The sequence below is a fragment of the Panthera uncia genome (genome assembly GCF_023721935.1).
Source record: "Panthera uncia isolate 11264 chromosome B3 unlocalized genomic scaffold, Puncia_PCG_1.0 HiC_scaffold_1, whole genome shotgun sequence".
NCBI lineage: Eukaryota > Metazoa > Chordata > Mammalia > Carnivora > Felidae > Panthera > Panthera uncia.
In genome coordinates this window covers 119,133,222-119,152,289 of record NW_026057582.1, presented here as the reverse complement: position 1 = coordinate 119,152,289, position 19,068 = coordinate 119,133,222, and the positions used below count along the sequence as shown (strand labels likewise).

At 40.9% G+C, this 19,068-nt stretch overlaps 1 pseudogene; it reads right to left on the bottom strand.

The window, feature by feature from the left end:
• Positions 1-14,774: 14,774 nt before the first annotated feature.
• The window catches only part of LOC125910404 (E3 ubiquitin-protein transferase MAEA-like), a 53,415-nt pseudogene continuing 49,121 nt past the window's right edge, over positions 14,775-19,068 (bottom strand).

Genomic DNA, 19,068 nt, shown 5'->3' with positions numbered 1-19,068 from the left:
CCCCAAAACACTCCTTTGCTTTTCATTCGTATTCCTTTCCTCGACTTTAAATAAACATGTAATTTTTATAGTATATCTATCCCTAATTTAGGCATTTTCCAAAGCAGCTAACATTGCTATAATAAAATCACCCTCCAATCTATTTTCTGCCTAGATGGTAGCCTTTGTCAAATCCTTTTTTTCTGTTTTTATTGGGAAATCTCATAATGAAAAATCTCTTCTTCCAGATTTGTATTTGATAGAAAGGTGGTCTAAGAAGTGAGCATGCTGTGTCCAAACCTAATAGTCAAACGCTTGAGACATTTAAGAAGAGCAAGACTGAAGTATAGGCTGATTGGCTATCACAGAATCAGAAGGTTCCCCAGAAATGAAGGAGCACTGTGTGCATGGAAAGGCCTGAGGATGAGGATGTCCCTGAAAGTCCATGTATCACAAAGGGAGGGAAAGACAGAGCCAGCAGCAAGTAAGACAGAGAACAAAGCCTGGAGTTTTATTATTTTTTAAATTATTTATTTATTTATTTATTTATTTAATTTATTTAAAAAGTTTATTTATTTATTTTGAGAGAGAGTGTGAGCAGGGGAGGGACAGAAAGAGGGAGAGAGAATCCCAAGCAGACTCTGTGCTGTCAGCAAAGAGCCTGACACTGGGCTCCAGCTCAGAAACCATGAGATCATGACCTGAGCCAGAACCAAGAGTCAGACACAACTGACTCAGCCGCCTAGGTGCCCCCAAAGCCTAAACTTTTAAAACATGGGCGTACTTCTTTTAATTTTATTGAGGAGACAAAATGTACAGCCAGCCCACTGTGAGCTCATCTTCACCCCTGCATTTTTTAGCCACTTAATTTGTAAAGAAAATTCTAACATTGATGTGGAAAATGAATTAACTTTTACACAGTATATTTGGTAGGTTAAGCACAAAGATGTTCTAATTAAGTTTATTTCTATTACACCCTCAGCTAAAGAATTATTCTTATTCAGGGGGGCCTGGGTGGCTCAGTTGGTTAAGCATCTGACTTCGGATCAGGTCATGATCTCGCAGTTCGTGAGTTCAAGCCCCTCATCTGGCTCTGTGCTGATAACTCAGAGGCTAGAGCCTGCTTCAGATTCTGGGTCTCCCTCTCTCTGTCCCTCCCTCAACTGCACTCTGTCTCTCTCTCTGTCTCAAAAATAAACATAAAAACATTTAAAAAATTAAAAAAAAATATTCTTATCCAAAGCCAACATTGATAGTGGGAGGAAACATTTACAAAGTGAGGATAAGTCTGTCCTGGCTCTGGGAATTTTTTAAGAGCCCAGGAAAATAGCTGGCGGGTTTGCTAGCCTGATGATTCGACCTAAGATCCTAAAGAATGTTCACTGGCAATCTAAATATACAACTCATGTGCGTCATAATTCCATTTCCCTGAAAACCTGTGACTTTCCCATGAAGAATTTTTCTTCATAAAAATTAATTTAACTTGACATCCTCCAAAATAAGAGCAACACAGTGTTCTGTGCCAGTATGAGGAGCAGTCATGAAGTTTATGGTCTAATAGAGGTATGACAAGGAAGAGTTGTCATTTGGACACTCATAAATCAAGCAAATATAGTGCTAGAGAAGGTTGAGCTTCGATCATTCATGCAAAGAGAAAAGAAAACACATCTCCTAATTTCCCCTATTTAGTTTATATTTGATGTATTATGGCATCATGGTACCAAGATATATGTATTTTAGTCCAGCAAATTTATTGGGAAATGTATTTTAGTGATAAATGCAGAGTTTTATAGAGATTGAGAATAATATGTCAAATTGGCCTGGAAATTAATATAGTTTAGCAATTCACCAATATAAACATCCAGAGTTTGTCTTTTACAGAGTTTTAATCCCCTAAGGAGTTTCAGTATCTCATCTTTCATTTTTATTTGAGAAAATAAAATCCTTGTTATTTGAAGTGGCTTGGATCCAGAAAGGTCAGACAGATCCATCCCAATGCTTCCATCAGTCAGCACTTCCTCACCCAGGACCCATGCATGAGCCAGCCTCACCTTTCCTAGTCCTGGGCAGAGGTCTTGGGCTGCCTCCCCATACACTCAGCAGTGTTCGTAGACTAAGTCAGCATCTGTCTTCCATTTACATCCACTATTTCCTAAGTGTCTACAGATCTCATCAAGACTCATAAAATATGAAATAATCTAAAAATATCACTGAGTTATGGTTTTTTTTTATGTGCGATCTTTCAAATTAATGCTACTAAAAATGCAACCTTGATGCTTGCTCTACTTTCTGAACAATTTCACTGGAAATGTCCTGGCATCTGAGCTTAAACACAAACCCTATCTATAACATGACTTTTTGAATAATTCTTACAGGTTTTTTTTTTTTTTTTTCCTGTACATCATGATCATGTGCTACTTTTGCTAGTGATTTTATGACAAGTGAATTATGATAACTCATGGAATTCGGTTCCTGGTTATCAAGAACTTAGAGCTTAGTGGGCATCATGGCAGTACTGCATGGATTGAACGTGGCCCCAGTCCTCAGAAGACATCAGAGGCTGTAGCCTGCAGCATCTTTAGAATCCAGCTGTATTGTTTCATGTATATCTATGGTTCATATGAGGTTTTTCCCTATGCTGTTGGTATCTCTGAGTTCCTTGAGGAGAGTTATCAGAGGATTCTTAACTGTTTGCATGGGGACCTGGGGGCAAATCTGGACCTGGATGGAGTATTGTCTTCACCTGACATAGATGTTGGAGCCAGGCAAAGCTCCAACACCTCCTAACTTTATGTGGAGAGGACAACCTATTTGGTTTTGTTGGAATTTTAGAATTTTACAATCCTTGGGTGACATTAGTGGTTACAACATCAAGCCTGACCAGTTTTGATAGAAGAACCTCCTCAGAATGGGAGTTTTTTCTGAGATGTGACTTGGCTGGTATGATGGTTAATTTTATGCAAGTTGACTGGGCTAAGGTGTGTCCAGATAGCTGGCAAAACATTATTTCTGAGTGTGTCTGGGAGGGTATCTCTTGAAGAGATTAACATTTGAATTGGCACACTGAGTAAAGGAAATTGCCCTCACGAATGCAGGTGGGTATATATAATCCAATCCTTTGTGGGCCCAGATAGAACAAAAAGGAAGAGGAAAGAGAAATGTGTTCTCTGCCTAACCTGGGACATGGGTCTTCTCTTGCTCTCAGAAATTAGTGCTCCTGGTTTTGGGGCTTCAGTCTTGCCTGGAACCACATCACCAGCTTTCCTGGGCCTCCAGCTTGCAGACAGCAGACTGTGGGACTTCTTTGCCTCCATATTCACATGAGCCAATCCCTCATACTAAATCTCTTTCTCTGTGTCTATATATATCTTATTGGCTCTGTTTCTCCAGAAAACCCTGACTAATATAGATGAAGTCTCCGTAAAACGCCAGGAGGGTGTTGGAAACAGAGAAGACTGTGCCTGAAGAAACTTGAATCTGAGCTGAAACCAGTGTATGAAAGAAAGAAGGAAAGAAAGGAAAGTCAGTAATGAGGCTTCCTGTGGGTGCCTCAGCTGGGTGGGAGGGGTTTGGGGGAGGCTGTGGGGCCCTTTCCTCCACCTCCTGCCTGGCTGTCCCCAACCTTCCTCCAAAGAAGCAGTTTTCCGCAGACACCCTGACCCACTTTCTGTCCACTTTCATTTGGGTTTCAAGTTATTTCTGTAGTGCCAATATTTTTGGAGGGGGTAGGCAGGCCGGTATTCTAATATACTGAGCTACTTTAAAATATTGAGGCATTGCTATTTTTGTTGGTGTAAAACTGCCTTTTTCAGTGTTTACTCTGAAACATTTCATGTTTAGGGTTATAAACCCCATTAGAATTTTATATCTAAAAGATGTCCACCCATTTAGAAATTGTTCTGATCACTTCTTTCTCTGTTTACAACACTTCTGAGTTCTCTTACTGGGTTTTTAATTGCCAGCTCTCAGCTTATGAGTAGGTCCAGCAGCTTTATCTCTTTTTCATTTTCCCTAGGAGAGGTTCCTAAAGGCTGCTTCTTACACATGTGGTGGTGGTAGTGGTGGGTGAGGGGTTGGAGTGCAGAACAGAAGGTGCCACAGTATGCAAAAGGCTGGGGCCTTTGGGAAAAGGATCCCAGTGATAAGGTGGGAAGGTGGGCAAGCACTGTTTCTCTGGTTAGTTTAGAGATAAGGAATACAGATAAGCAGTAACCATCTAAAGCCATATAGTATGTGTTAGAGAACAGGAACCCAAGTCTTGTTTTGACATCTTTTCTGCATTTCAGAGTGAAAGCATCGTAATGTGGCATGGAAGAATGGTGTCACTGGAGAGTTTTATACTCCTTGAAGCATGTCCCACTGAGTTCTGGGGTGGAGCAAGGTCAATACAGGAGCTGGGAAGGAAAACATTTTGGTTAGTGAGGATGATAGAAATAGAGGTGAGTTGTTGTGAAGCTTTCTGAAATTCCAGTTGCTTTTTGGAAAAGACATGGACAGAGGGTCCAGGTGCAGGACCCATGGGACATCCCAAGTAGGGCCCTCCAGGGTCCACCAGTGGAGCAGAAACCATTTAATTAACTTTGGAAGGACATCTGAGCTTCACCAGCTGGTCAGAAGCTGTGATTGGGCCACTGTGTGGGCTGGCAGGCCCTGGTGTTTACAGGTTTGATGATTCCCCTTTAATTACAGTATCGAGTAGTTACTTTAAACTACAGATGTTGCACATTGCGTTTCTATTCCAGCCGCCTGCTGTGACCTTGTCCTTGGTTTATACTTCCTGTTACTGACTATAGCATCATAGCATAAGTTTTATATATGCACATACACATACATACTTATATATGTATATTTATATTAACAATTATATATTAATTATGTATTAGTTATTTATTTAAAAATAATTATATGTTAATTATATTTATTATACATACATACACAGATGTTTAAAAATGATTAAACCTCTTCTTGTCTGTGATAAGCTATTTCTTTTGCATGTTTTTGATCCTGGCCACACAAAATGGGGCCAGCAACCAGCATCATCACTATAACCTGAGAGCTTTTAAAAAAGTAGAACCTGGGATGCCTGGGTAGCTCAGTTGGTTGAGCATCTGACTCTTGATTTTGGCTCAGATCATGATCCCAGGGTCATGGGATTGAGCTCTACATCGGGCTCTGCACTGAGCATGGAGCCTGCCTAACATTCTCTCTCCCTCCCTCTCTCTCTCTCTCTCTCTCTCTCTCTCTGCATCTTGGTGGATCAGTTGGTTAAATGTGACTTCAGCTCAAGTTGTGATCTTGTGGTTCACCAGTTGGAGCCCCACATAGAGATCTCTGCTGTCAGTGCAGAGCCTGCTTCAGATCCTCTGCCCCCCTTCTGTTGCCCCTCCCCCACTCACTTTCTCTGTCTTTCTCAAAATAAATAAATAAAGTTAAAAGAAAGATTATCTCTCTCAAAAAATATATAAATGTATGTAAAAATATACATACATATATATGGTAGAGCCTCAGGCCCTGTCCCCAGGCCGTTTTCTTTTTTTTTAATGTTTATTTATTTTAAAAGTTTAAAAAAAAATATTTGTTTATTTTTGAGAGAGAGAGAGAGGGAGTGCAAGCAAGTACGAGTGGGGGAGGGGCAGAGAGAGAAGGAGACACAGAATCTGAAGCAGACTCCAGGCTCTGAGCTGTCAGCATAGCACCAGAGTTGGGGCTCAAACCCATGAACTGCAAGATCATGACCTGAGCCAGAGTCAGGCACTCATCCAGCTGAGTCACCCAGGTGCCCCCAGAACCTACATTTTCACAAATCCCCCAGGTGTTTTGTGTTCAAATAAGGACGAACACTCCTGGAGAAGAGTCAGTACTGCAGGCACTATTCTAAGGGCTTTATGAGAACAACATGCTTACTCCTCACTGCATCCTGATGAGGACTAAATGGAATCCTGAGAAGCAGTGACTCATGGGGAACATTGTATGGCCCTGTCCCCACTCTCCTCTGGCTTCAGAGCATGGGGCCTTCATCCCATACTTCAGGCCTGGCCCCTTTGTGCACCCACACCTGATTCATGAAAGATCCAATAGGCCTTGAGATGCTATTTGTGGGAACTGTTCAGTTTAGTAGACTGTGAAATTACTTATACATGGACTTGTTATATTATAATTCCTACAGTATATGATGATGATGATAATGATGATGGTGATGATGATGATGATGATATTTACTCCAAATTTAGTTTTCTAGCTCTTTGAAGAGCAGGACTTTGTGATTTGGGCAGTGCCCTACTTTTAGAAATACTAGAAACTCTGACTTAGTCTTGTTATTATTTCTTGTCTATTTGGTAGAGAAACTATTTATTCAAGCCCTAGATGTAGTACTCTTTCCCACAGTTTTCAGGATGGATAGCATCAAAACCAAAGGCACATTCTTTGTTTTCCTCTTTGCATTATTACATGGAAATAACCAAGGCCCATTCTGAGAGTGGGACCATAGCTTCAGAAAGAACAAAAAAAATTGCTTTCCTCTCCTTAGACTCAAGTTCATGTATTTTCCCTTCTTCAAGGAAAATAGGAGTATGATTATTTAAAATTTTTTAATGTTTATTTTTGAGAGAGAGAGAGAGAGAGAGACATAGTGCGAGCAGGGGAAGGGCTACTAGAGAGGGAGATACAGACATATTCCCAAGCAGGCTCTAGGCTCTGAGCTGTCAGCACAGAGCCCAATGTGGGGCTCGAACCCACAGACCATGAGATCATGACCTGAGCTGAAGTTGGACGCTTAACCGACTGAGCCACCCAGGTGCCCCATGGGAGTATCATTTATTTATATTTGTATCAGGGATGATTAGAGAAGTTCATTTCCCCCATTAAAGGCATTAGATTTACACCCTATCACTCAAGGCAATTCTTTGTATCAGATATATAAAACTTTCATTCCTGATGCTATTGGTAACACATGTCTTATTACTGGTGTAGAAAAAGGAAGGGTTGTATAAGTTTCTCAGTTCTTCAGGTTGTGGGTGTGGTTAATTTATCATTGTGAAATCAATTGTGTCCTAAACAGCATTAAAAAAAAGGAAGACATGGAACAGATAGAAAAAATCGAAGTATATCATGTATTCGTTTGCTAGGGTTGTCATAACAAAGTACCACAGAATGGGTGGCTTAACAACAGTGATTTATGATCTTATAGTTTTGGTAACTACAAGTCTGGGATCAAGGTGTTGGTAAGGTTTTCTGTAAAACTTTGCCTTTAAATATTCGTGGGTATGTGTGTTTCAGTGTTTCATATGGGTTTTGTGTTAAATATATTTCCTATTGTGTAGGTCTAGGTAAAACATATCGGAAAAACATGGGCTTGCTGATTTGCTGGTAGATGCTGCCTTACCCTTTTCCTTCTTGGGACAGAACAGAGATTGCAGGATCTGGGAGACAGTGAAGAAAGGCATGGATGAATTATGAGATAGATTGTTCTTGCACTTTTTGTCCTCTTTCACATGACGTTTCTTTGTTTGATTTTGGTTTTTAGTAGCATCCAGATTTTTGCTACCTTCCTGAGGTTCTAGGACTGAGGTTCCATTTCCTTGCTGGTCATCAGCATGGGACACATTTAACTCCTACAGGCTGCTTTTGGGTCCTTGCCATAGGGCCCCCTACATCTCAGCAACCCAGAACCTTTTCTCATACATCCCCTACTCTTATTTCCCTTCTGCCACTAGCTAGAGAAAAATCTCTGCCTTTAAGATAACACATGATTAGTTGAGGCCCACCTGGGCAGTCTTCCTTTTGATGAACTCAGAGTCAACTAATTATTAACCTCGATTACATGTGCACAATCCCTTTTGCCATGTGAGATAACATAACCACATGCTATTTCATCATATTTGTTGTACTGGGGATTACAGTGAGAAGTTCTGGGGCCATTTTAGTTTCCCCCACATAGGCCCAGGTCCTACAAGGTTACCAGTAAACTTATATTTGGCCAGTAGAGATGCAAACCTTTGTGTCCGTTGGAGAAGATCATACAAAAGTCTTTAGTGTTTTTCTTTTTAACTTTGCCCCATTAGGACATTTGTCTCTAACTTGGCAGACTTATTTCCGTGGCTTTTTCCTTCTTTCTTCTTGAGTGATGCTCTAGACCTCATCCAATGAACTCTCTTTGAACCAGTTTTGCTGTCCTGCTGGAACTGTCACTGTTGGGTAGATAAATCTTTAACACATGTCCATTCTATATTTGTATGGAGTCATGGGTTTAGCTTTTTGACAAAGACAATTCAATTTTCAGGGAGACCTGGCCTTGTAGTTTCTGAGTCTTTCTATTTTCTTTTTTTTTTTTTTCTTGTCATAAACCTCTTACTGACTGAGTTCACCCATAGCTTTTCCTTTGAATGAAAAGGTATAAAAATTCACCCCGTGCATGGCTTTCTATCATTAAAAGTTTGCATGGTGACTGGCATCTTAAAAAGGGACTTTGATGGAAAGCACTTTGCCACATGTGGGATTTTTTATAGCAGACAGTTATAGAAAAGTTGAGCAAAGGGAAAAAAACTGACACAAATCACACAACTGTGGCTTAAGCATCTTTTCATCTGGACTAGTCTGGTGAACAGAGATGGCAGGGCTGGGCCAAGGCCTGGACTGACTGACTGTAGACCTATCTGACTGTGGACCTCTCTGAGATAGAGCTTTCCTTACCTGCAAAGCCAGGGGAATGTCACCTGCTGCCCCACGTTGGCAGGCAGCCCATCTCAGGTCCAAAGCAGACCCTGTGAGGTAGCAGGTAAATCAATCTTGCTCTGGGATATGGTGACCCAAGAAAATTCCCCAGCCCACCCCTAGGGTGGTCTGTCACCAACTAGGCCAGAGATCCAGAGTGCCCAGGATGAGTCTGGGATTCCCATTGTCCTTTGAGACCTACCTTACTTGACCCTGCTGTGAGGGTCCACTCTGGCATGGCCCTAGTACCCCAGCTCTGCCTGACATTCAGGTGGAATCTACAGTTTTGATCACCAATTCTGATGTGGTGCAGGGAGTTTCCCCATACTACTGAGCAATTCTCCGACACTAGCTGGCTGTCCTACAATTTAACCCAAATTCAGATACTATCTACCTGGGATAGCAACAGATATCACAAGTTAAAGGCTCAGTGCCATAAGACTGCCCCCACCTCAGATGTCAATTTGTCAGTTTCAAGTCCAGATTATCACCTGTGCCTCTGACTGATCCATTAAAAATCAGAGGTTCCCATGACCCCTTCCTTAGGTTTGATTAATTTGCTAAAGTGGCTCACAGAACTTTGAGAAACATTTTACTTACTAGATTACTGTTTATTATAAAAGGATATAATTCAAGAACAGACAGGCGGAAGAGATGCATAAGGCAATGTATGGGGAAGGGTCACGGAGCTTACATGTTCTCTCTGGGAGTGCCACTCACCAGCACCTCCATATGTTCACCAACCCAGAAGCTCCTGAACATCATTCTTTTGGGTTCTTATGGAGGCTTTATTAGATATGCACAACTGATTAAATTATTTTCAATTGGCTATTAATTATTTCTATTTTGTAAAGATTTTATTTTTTAAGTAACCTCTACATTCAACATGGAGCTTGAACTCACAACCCCAAGATCAAATGTCACATGCTCTACCTATTGAACCAGTCAGGTACCTTGGCTATTTAAATTAAATAATTAATTAATTTATCTCATCACTCTCCTCTACCCTGAGGTTGGAAAGGTGGTACTAAAAGTTCCAACCCCCTAATCACTTGGTTGGTTCTTCTGGTGACCAGTCCCTATCCTTAGGGAACTTAGGGATGTTTCAAAAGTCATTTTATTAACATAACAAAATATACCTTTATAGTGCTTAACTCTTGAAAATTCCAGGTGTTTTAGGAGCTTTGTTCTAAGAACAGAACAAAAACTGTACATATATTTCTTTTTTTCTTTTATTTATTTATTTTGGGAGAGAGAGAGCAAGCACAGAGGGTCAGAGAGAGAGAGGGAGCGAGAGAATCCCAAGGAGGCTTCATGCTGTCAGTGCAGAGCCTGATGCAGGGCTTGAACTCATGAACTGTGAGATCATGACCTTAGCTGAAATCAAGATTCAGACGCTTAAGCAACTGAACCACCCAGGCATCCCCATACATGTATTTGTTAATATAAATCATAACATCTCACTTACCTTCTGGCAACTTCCCCAAACCACTCGAGATTCTGAGGCATAGACCTCATACAGAGAGAAGGAAATTCACTCATTTCTCATTTGACAGAACCTACCTTTTGTGTTCTCATCCTCAGTGTGTGTCTTTCCAGGGACCATGGAGCCCATGAACACAGGCTAGGTGCAGGAATTAGTTGGAAATAAGACTGGTAAAAGTAATATGGAGGAGGGTCTTAGATGTCAAGATAAAGTGATTAGATTTTGTTCTGTGCCCATAGGGGATCCACAGATGGCTTTTTAAGGGCAGTGACTTAGTGATACATAGGAAGGAGCCAAGTTGAGACATTGGACAAAAATTATCTACTGGACTTAAAACTCACTCTCTCTCCCTGCCGGTCTTCCCCCCAGGCTTTCCTGTCTCCCCACTGTGGGAGGAGAGAGATTGAAAGGAATGCTGGGGCATGGTGCTTATGAGTAGAAGAACAGTGATAGAACTATGAATAAGGAAGTTGAAAGAAAAAAAAACAAATTTGGAGACCAGGTAATAAGACAAATAAAAACAATAGAATTGGTAACGTTAGTTAACATACCTAGGCATTTGGGTTCTAGAAGTCCTGGGAGGTTAAATGTCCTGGCTCTAGCTGCCCTTTTGATTTGGGTGGAGCTCTTAAAAAAAGCCATGCTCACTGTATTCCTCTTCAGGCTGTTTTAATCAACTCAGTCTTCCGAATGCCTACTTCCCTGCCTGGATTGCTGATCAAGTCTTCCCAGACACTCTTCATGCTGGTGGCCTCCAGGATAGCAAGCTCTTCTTGAGCTCCCCGACTGTCTCTGACTGTGCCCTTTCTTACTCTCTCTAAACACAAACTCTTCCTACCCTGCTGCTTATTCTAAGCTTTTTCCTGGAGAGGTTCTAGTCATTTTCAGGGTTTGAGAGACTGTCGACATGGCAGTGGTGCCCAAATAGAAACCTCCAGATCATCCTCTTCCCTCCTGGTTTGTGTTGAAAATTTCCATCATCAGTTAAATGCCATACTTTCACCTCAAATGGGACATGCTCCCAAAGGTATTTGCTATCTTTCTCCACTAAACTCATCTTTCCCTCAGTGTGACAGTCTCCTACTTTCACTTTCAATTGGCCTCAAACATTACTCTGGGTGATGCTACTATCCACCCATGCTCCCACCTGTCCCAGATCTCTCAGGATGCTACCACAGACCTCTGCCAAGACTCCCTGCCCCAGTCTCAGGCAGATGCAACCTTGTCATTCCTTTCAGAAAACACTGGAATGGCTCTCTTTTACCTAGAATAGTAGTCTTCAACTAGGGATGATTCCCTCCCTCCCCTCCCCAAGAGGATACTTGGCAGTGTCTGGAGACATTTTTGAGGGCTAAGTTGCTGTAAGCATCTTGCGGGTAGAACCCAGAGGTGCTGCTAAACATCCTACAATGCACAAGATGGTCCCCACAACAATCCAGCCCTGATCTAGATCTAGATCTCTGATCTAGAATAAAGCCCACATGGTGCCCAAGATAATTGCTCTCTGTGAACTGGTTCACACCTTTGCCTTTTATGTCAGTGACATGGATTTGCTTGTAGTTTCCACAAATGGGTACCTGCTGGGTCTTCTCTCATGCCTGTGCCCTGCAGGCTCTTCTGCTTGTGTTTTCCTTTCTTTTCCCTCTCTCATGTCTTACCTTTGTGTTTTGCAGGAACAAATGCCTCCTACAGTCTTTGCAATTCATTTCAGGCCATGCTCTGGCATTCTGGTCACCTGGTACCCATGTTAGGCTCAGGGTCCCTCTCTGTGCTATTTATGTACCTGTCTTCCAACTAAACTGAGATTCTTTGTGATGGGATTATGCCTTTTACAAATATGGTTTTGTCAAATATACAATGGGCATTCAAAATGTTGATTAGATTTATTGATTTCAGTTCAATGATGAACAAGTGAATAAATGAATGAATTGATGAAGTGAATGAAGTCCCATATTGCAACATCTATGTCCAGAAGATGTTCTGTTTTGTGGGACTGATGCCCCAACAGTGGACAACTTACATTAAATAAGTAAACAATAGAAATTTAATTTGGAAACAAGTACTTTATTATGAAAATATATGATGCTTGGCAAGCTGCAGGACATTTTGCTAAATATTATCATACTTTATTAAATTGCCAAGCACCTGGAAACTGTCAGAAGGAAGAAAGTACATGTGACCAACTTGGAAATGTCAAATGATTATTACATATTGTTGTAAATCATTATAGCTCTTTGAGAAACTATAAAATATCAAGATACTTGCAGGGTACAGGCTCCGTTCTGCCAACAGCCAGCTGGTGATCCTGCACAAAGCCCTTCATCCTTCTACTCTTCATTGTTCTCATTTGCAAAGTAAGACCTTTATAATATCGAAGGCTCCCACTATTTTTTATTTTATTAAATCCAATGGATCTTATTAAACATGTTGCTTTTTTATATCTAAGTCTGATTGTGAAAGAGGCTTTTATGTGATTACCCATCACTATTATGTATAGAGACAGCAAGGATGTTCAATTTAATCAAATGACACAAGCATAACTAAGTGGGTGTAAGTGGCATACCATAGACAAGGAAAATTAAGTTGTGTTACTTTGTTGGAGCCACCAAGGAGGCGATACATAATGCAAGTAACCAGAAAAAAAAAAAAAACCATCCTACTCACAAATGGAAAAACCAGTGGTGTCCGTATACATGACTGGGTGGATTGAACACACAAATGAAGAAAGTCAGACAAACTTCTAATCAGTTTTGAGACACTCAGTGGCAGTACCTTGTTTCCATTTTATCTTCTGGAATAAAGTTGGCTTGCCTGGAGAGAGAGCAAGCAGCAGTGAGCAATGGGATTCAGGGGTTTTTGGACTCCATGTCTGGGTTGAACATGACTACGTGTTACCTCCCGATGTCTGTTGCATAGAAAACTTAGTAGTGTGAGATGCTCAGTGAAAAATAAAATCCTGGGGTTGAATAAATGTGAGAGATGTTTCCTGTTCCATTTTTCTCTTGCAGATTTCCAATGTTTGGTAATATGTTAAAGACTGAGAATTCCTCAGCAAAGGGACCTACTAAGGTATTCACAAAGCAGTTTGTTTTTTTATAAAAGTTTATTTGTTTATTTTGAGAGAGAGAGAGGGAGAGAGTGAACAGGGGAGAGGCAGAGAGAGAGAGAGGGAGAGAGAATCTCAAGCAGGCTCTGTGTTGTTAGTGCAGAGCCCAACTGGGGGGCTCCATACACGGCACAAACCCACCAACCCTGAATCATGACCTGAGCTGAAATAAAGAGTCGGTTGCTCAATTGACCAAGCCACCCAGGCACCTCCTCCAAAGCAGTTTATTTAGATCAGTTTCAAGTTCTATTTAGACCATTTCAAGTTTTATTTAGACCATTTATCAAGTTCTACTCAAAGTCTGGTAACTGTTATTTCCAAGTGAGGATATAAGCATAGAAATGGAATATATATATTTAGAAATTTTTATGGAAACGTGACACTATGTTTCCCAACAACCCTATGTGTATTCAGGGGATTGTCTCAGTGAGTAGGTATTGATCAGTTCAGGAGTTGGGGATAAGTTGCTTACAGTGTGAGCTTCAGACTAGCCATGTACATAGGGATCACATTACAGTGTGTGAACTTTAATGGTGATTTTTCAACTACAATGCATGCTTATGCATCTGAGAAAATGGAAACATTTTGTCCATAACATTTGTTTTTTTTTACTGTCATTGTAGTTTATTTTTTCAAGAAATAGAAAATATTTTTATTATGCTTTACATTTACAGTTTATTAACTAATCAACATCAACATGCAAAAATAAGAGCTAAATACAAACCTCTACCGTATGGTTTTTTGTAAACTACAGTAGATCATTTGATTTGAAAAGTCACAGGTGTTTACTTCAATTGAACTACAAGTTACTGTAAGGATCAGCATTAGATCTACAGTTAGGGAACCATAGGCAGGAAAGTTCTCTGCAGAACTTGGCCCAGTGGATTTCCATGTGAACACATTCTCAAGGAGGAGATAAGGTGGCACGAATGACCTGACATTGAACCTGGAACACCCAAAGCCAGGTCCCAAGGACGCAACTCTGCTGGATGCCTCTACAGGGCATGCTCGTTGGGCATGGCTGCCACCCTTCCTGGCATGTTGGTTGGTGATGGGAAGGAGGGGCCGACAGAAGGAGGACACAAGGGTCAGGGGTGCAGGAAATAACCGTCTTTTGTTTCTGGAGTGGTGGAAGCTCCCGGGCAGGAAAGTCTCTCTCTGAAAGGGAAGGCATCAAGTAGCTCACGCGTGCTTCAGAATCCTACCAGTGGAAACATACCTCCAAGCACAGATGTGCTCTTGATCTGACTCCTCTCTTTCTAGGAGTAGTTACCATCGCTCACTGATCTTGGGTCACAAGAAACAGAAACACAGGTTGGCAGACCAGGCTGGAGTGCGAAGGCATGGGGCACACAGGTGTGTGTGTGGGGTGCCTACATGATGTACACTTTCTTGGATTGTGAGAAGTGCAACACTTCTTTGGTTCTTGGTGGACAGACAGCAAAGGGTTGTAGCTATAGCTGTTGGGCAGCCTCGGGGGCCGGTTGTTCTCCATCATTGAGATGTCTGAGGTCTGCAGAGCAGGTGGGAGTTGGTGCAGTGGGCCAAGGGCAGGGGCTATGCCTGCTTGTTCAGAAAGTGGCTGCACATGGGCCAGTGAGGGCTCTTGAAGCTGCTGTCCCCCTTGGAATATTGTGGTGTCCTTATGGCTGAGAGGTTGGTGTGATGGTGAACACAGAATTGTCACCCAGCTGGTGCAGGTGGTAGTTGTACTGGAACTTCTGGCTCAGCATCAGCCACCTTGGCTGGGTCCAACCAGCTCTTTATGCCACTCTGGTGTGCTAATTCAGTGAGATGTAGCCACAGCAAAACAGGTGCCCCGCCATTGTATGGTCCATGTGCTTTCTCTTCCTCATGCTGGCTGCCAGGGTCTGGTTGCTGCTATGCTCCTTAAGGTGCTAGATTCTGTGCTTGCACAGCTTGGTACTCTCCTTCTTCACTTGGATGGACTCCACCACCTGCCTTCGGGATGCTCAGTTTTTCCACTGTGCCATCCAGAAGGCTGACCACGGATTCCTCACCTGGGCAGCTGCTTAAGATCTTCTCCAGCTCAGCCACAACCATGGTGACATGGCTTGTGTCTCAGTCAGTGTTTTTTGGAGAAGTCTGAAGGCATTCATTTAGTGTTGCCTAAATGGGACACCTTGAAGGTCAGGTACTCCTTCCTGCATCTTCAGGGTCATGGAGACCTGAGCAGCTGATACCTATACTTCCCTCTTGAATCTGCCAAAACATTAACCACAATCATTGTAATTTAAAATCAAGCTAGCGTTAACATAACTAAGTGAAATTCATATTACTTATTTTTAATCCTAATTTACTGAAAGTGGAACAAATTTTATTGGATTATTTCTTAAGAAAAGACACACGTTGTGGGTGCCTGCGTGGCTCAGTCAGTTAAGCATCCAACTTTGGCTCAGGTCATGATCTCACGGTTTCAAGCCCCATGTCTGGCTCTATGCTGACAGCTCAAGAGTCTGGAGCCTGCTTCGGATTCTGCATCTCCCTCACTCTCTCTCTCTCTCTCTGCCCCTCCCTGACTCACACTCTTTCTCTCTCTCTCAAAAATAAACATTAAAGTTTTTTTTAAATAAAAAAAAGAAAATACACACATTGTAAACCAACTGGTGACAATGGCAGTGATCTGAGAAAATGAAGACCAAATAGGTTTGCCCTCAAATTACTCAGAAGTACTATTTATCTTGTACTGAATTTGTGATTTTTTAAAAGTTTTTTTTTAAAAATTGAGGTGAAATTCACCTAACATAAAAGTAACCATTTTACAGAGTACAATTCACTTCATAATGTTGTGCAGTCTGAATTTGCTTTTATGGCTGTGGTTGAAAGTGAGAGAGGAAACCCCTGGTGTCTTATTTGTAGAGATACACTGACTAGTGAAGCTAAGACACATTCAAAATGTAAGTGGTTTCTATCCCATTTATAATTGCACCAAGAACCATAAGATACCTAAGAATAAACCTAACCAGAGATGTAAAAGATCTGTATTATGAAAACTATAGGAAACTTATGGAAGAAATTGAAGAAGACACAAAGAAATGGAAAAACATTCCATGTTCATGGATTGGAAGAATAAATATTGTAAAAATGCCAATACTACCCAAAGCAATCTACATGAAATCCTAATAAAAATTGCACTGATATTCTTCTCAGAGATAGAACAAACAACCCTGAAATTTGTATGGAAACACAAAAGATCCCAAATAGCCAAAGTAATGTTGAAAAAGAAAACCAAAACATGAGGCATCACAGTCCTAGAGTAGAGGACTTTAGCCTTTACTAAAAAGCTGTAATCACCAAGAAAGTATGGTTTTGGCACAAGGACAGACACATAGACCAGTGGAATAGAATAGAGAACCCAGAATTGGACCCACAAATGTATGGTCAACTAATCTTTGACAAAGCAGGAGAGAGTATCCAATGGAAAAAATTCACTCTCTTTAGCAAATGGTGCTGGGAGAATTGGACAGCAGCATGCAGAAGAATGAAACTAGACCACTTTATTACACCATACACAAAAATAAACTCAAAATGATGAAAAACCTAAATGTGAGACAGGAAACCATCAAAAGCCTAGAGGAAAAAACAGGCAACAACCTCTTTGACCACAGCAGCAACAATTTCTTGCTCGACACATCTCTGAAGGCAAGGGAAATAAAAGTAAAAATGAACTATTGGGACCTCATCAAGATAAAAAGCTTCTGAACTGAAAAAGAAACCATCAAGAAAACCAAAAGGTAATGTACAGAATGGGAGAAGATATTTGCAAATGACATATCAGACAAAGGGCTAGTATCCAAAATCTATAAAGAACTCACCAAACTCCACACCCAAAAAACAAATAATACAGTGAGGAAATGGGCAGAAGACATGAATAGACATTTTTCCAAAGAAGATATCTAGATGGCCAACAGGCACAAGAAATGATGCTCAACATCACTCATCATCAGGGAAATACAAATCAAAACCACATTGTGATACCACCTCACACCAGTCAGAATGGCTAAAATTAACAACTTAGGAAACATCAGATGTTGACTAGCATGTGGAGAAACAGGGACCCTCTTTCAGTGTTGGTAGGAATGCAAACTTGTGCAGCCACTCTGGAAACCAGTGCGGAGGTTCCTCAAAAAAACTAAAAATAGAATTACCTGACAACTCAGCAATAGCATTACTAGGGATTTATCCAAAGGATACAGGAGTGCTGATTCATAGGTGCACATGTACCCCAATGTTTATAGCAGCACTTTCAACAAGAGCCAAATTATGGAAAGAGCCCAATGTCCATCAACAGATGAATGAATAAAGAAGATGTGGTTTATATAAACAATGGAATACTACTTGGCAATGAGAAAGAATGAAATCTTGCCATTTGCAGCAACATGGATGAAACTGGAGGGTATTATGCTAAGTGAAATAAGCCAGTCAGAGAAAGATAGATATCATATGTTTCACTCAATGTGTAATTTGAGAAACTTAACAGCAGACCATGGGGGAATGGAAGGGGAAAAATAGTTTCAAACATAGAGGGAGAGAAACCATAAGATGTTCTTAAATACAAAGAACAAACTGAGGGTTGATGGGCGGGAGGGAGGGGGAGAAGGGAAATGGGTGATGGGCATTGAGTAGGGCACTTGTTGGGATGAGCACTGGGTGTTGTATGTAAGTAATGAATCATGGAAATCTACTGAAGCCAAGAACACACTGTATACACTGTATGTTGGCTAACTTGACAATAAATTACATTGAAATTTTGAGGGGAAAAAATAAACAAAAAAATAAACAAAAAGAAAGAAAATGTGTAAATATGAAAAAAACACAACATTTAGGTGGTTTCACACAGGAAATGAAGAATTTGTCAAAAAACAAAAAAATTAGAGAAAATATGGAATTTAAAGACAATAGTATCAGATGTTTAATATTACACATCTAAACATTAGTACTTTGCTGTCTTCTAATAAAGCTGAACTTTAGGAGGTTAGACTACAAGGTGATACTTGTGAAAAATAGTATTGATATAGTCCTTGGAAATGCTGGGTGAATATGAAGCAAGAAGTATACAGAAGTACCACCAATATGACAAGTACAGCTAGTGACATAGTTCTCTATTTTTCCTGATGAAAGCACAGATAATGTAAACATAATAGTAGCCCTTTTGGTAAATGTCCAACTGAATATGGTGGTGGTGTGAAGGAAGAAGTTAATCTTTCAGCTTTATTATTAATAAACACAACAAGCTCTGAATTGCATGAAGCCATGAAGGATAACCTACTTAACAAAGGTGGTTTAGAACTTTTTAGTTTTGCATAAGAGGTTGTTCAGATGTTGATGTGACAGTGACAGGTAACTATTCTGGACCAGGTACCAGAATAAGAAACTTGTGGCAGGATATAAGTCAATCCATGGTTTTTTTCACTGAGAAAGCTCTTTTCTCCCCCATAAAATGTCTGCATGTTCATCATTGTATTTAAAGATGGGGAGATTGATTAGAAATATAAATCCAGTTCTCTAGCCCTTCCATTATCCATGTCTTTTGCAGCTCTTCCCAGCAGAAAATTAAATCCATTTTCCCCTCTGTCTGGTTTTTACATGTGTTGGCTAATAGAATGCAGAAGAAGAAAAGGTAATTTTGACTCTATGCCTCACAGAGCCTTGGCTGAGTCTCTCTTGGACCCCTGACAATTCTGAGCTAGTCTAATGGGTGACAGGAGACAGAAGTCTCCATTACTTCCACTCTGCCAACAGCCTACCTGCTCCCAGACAAGTGACA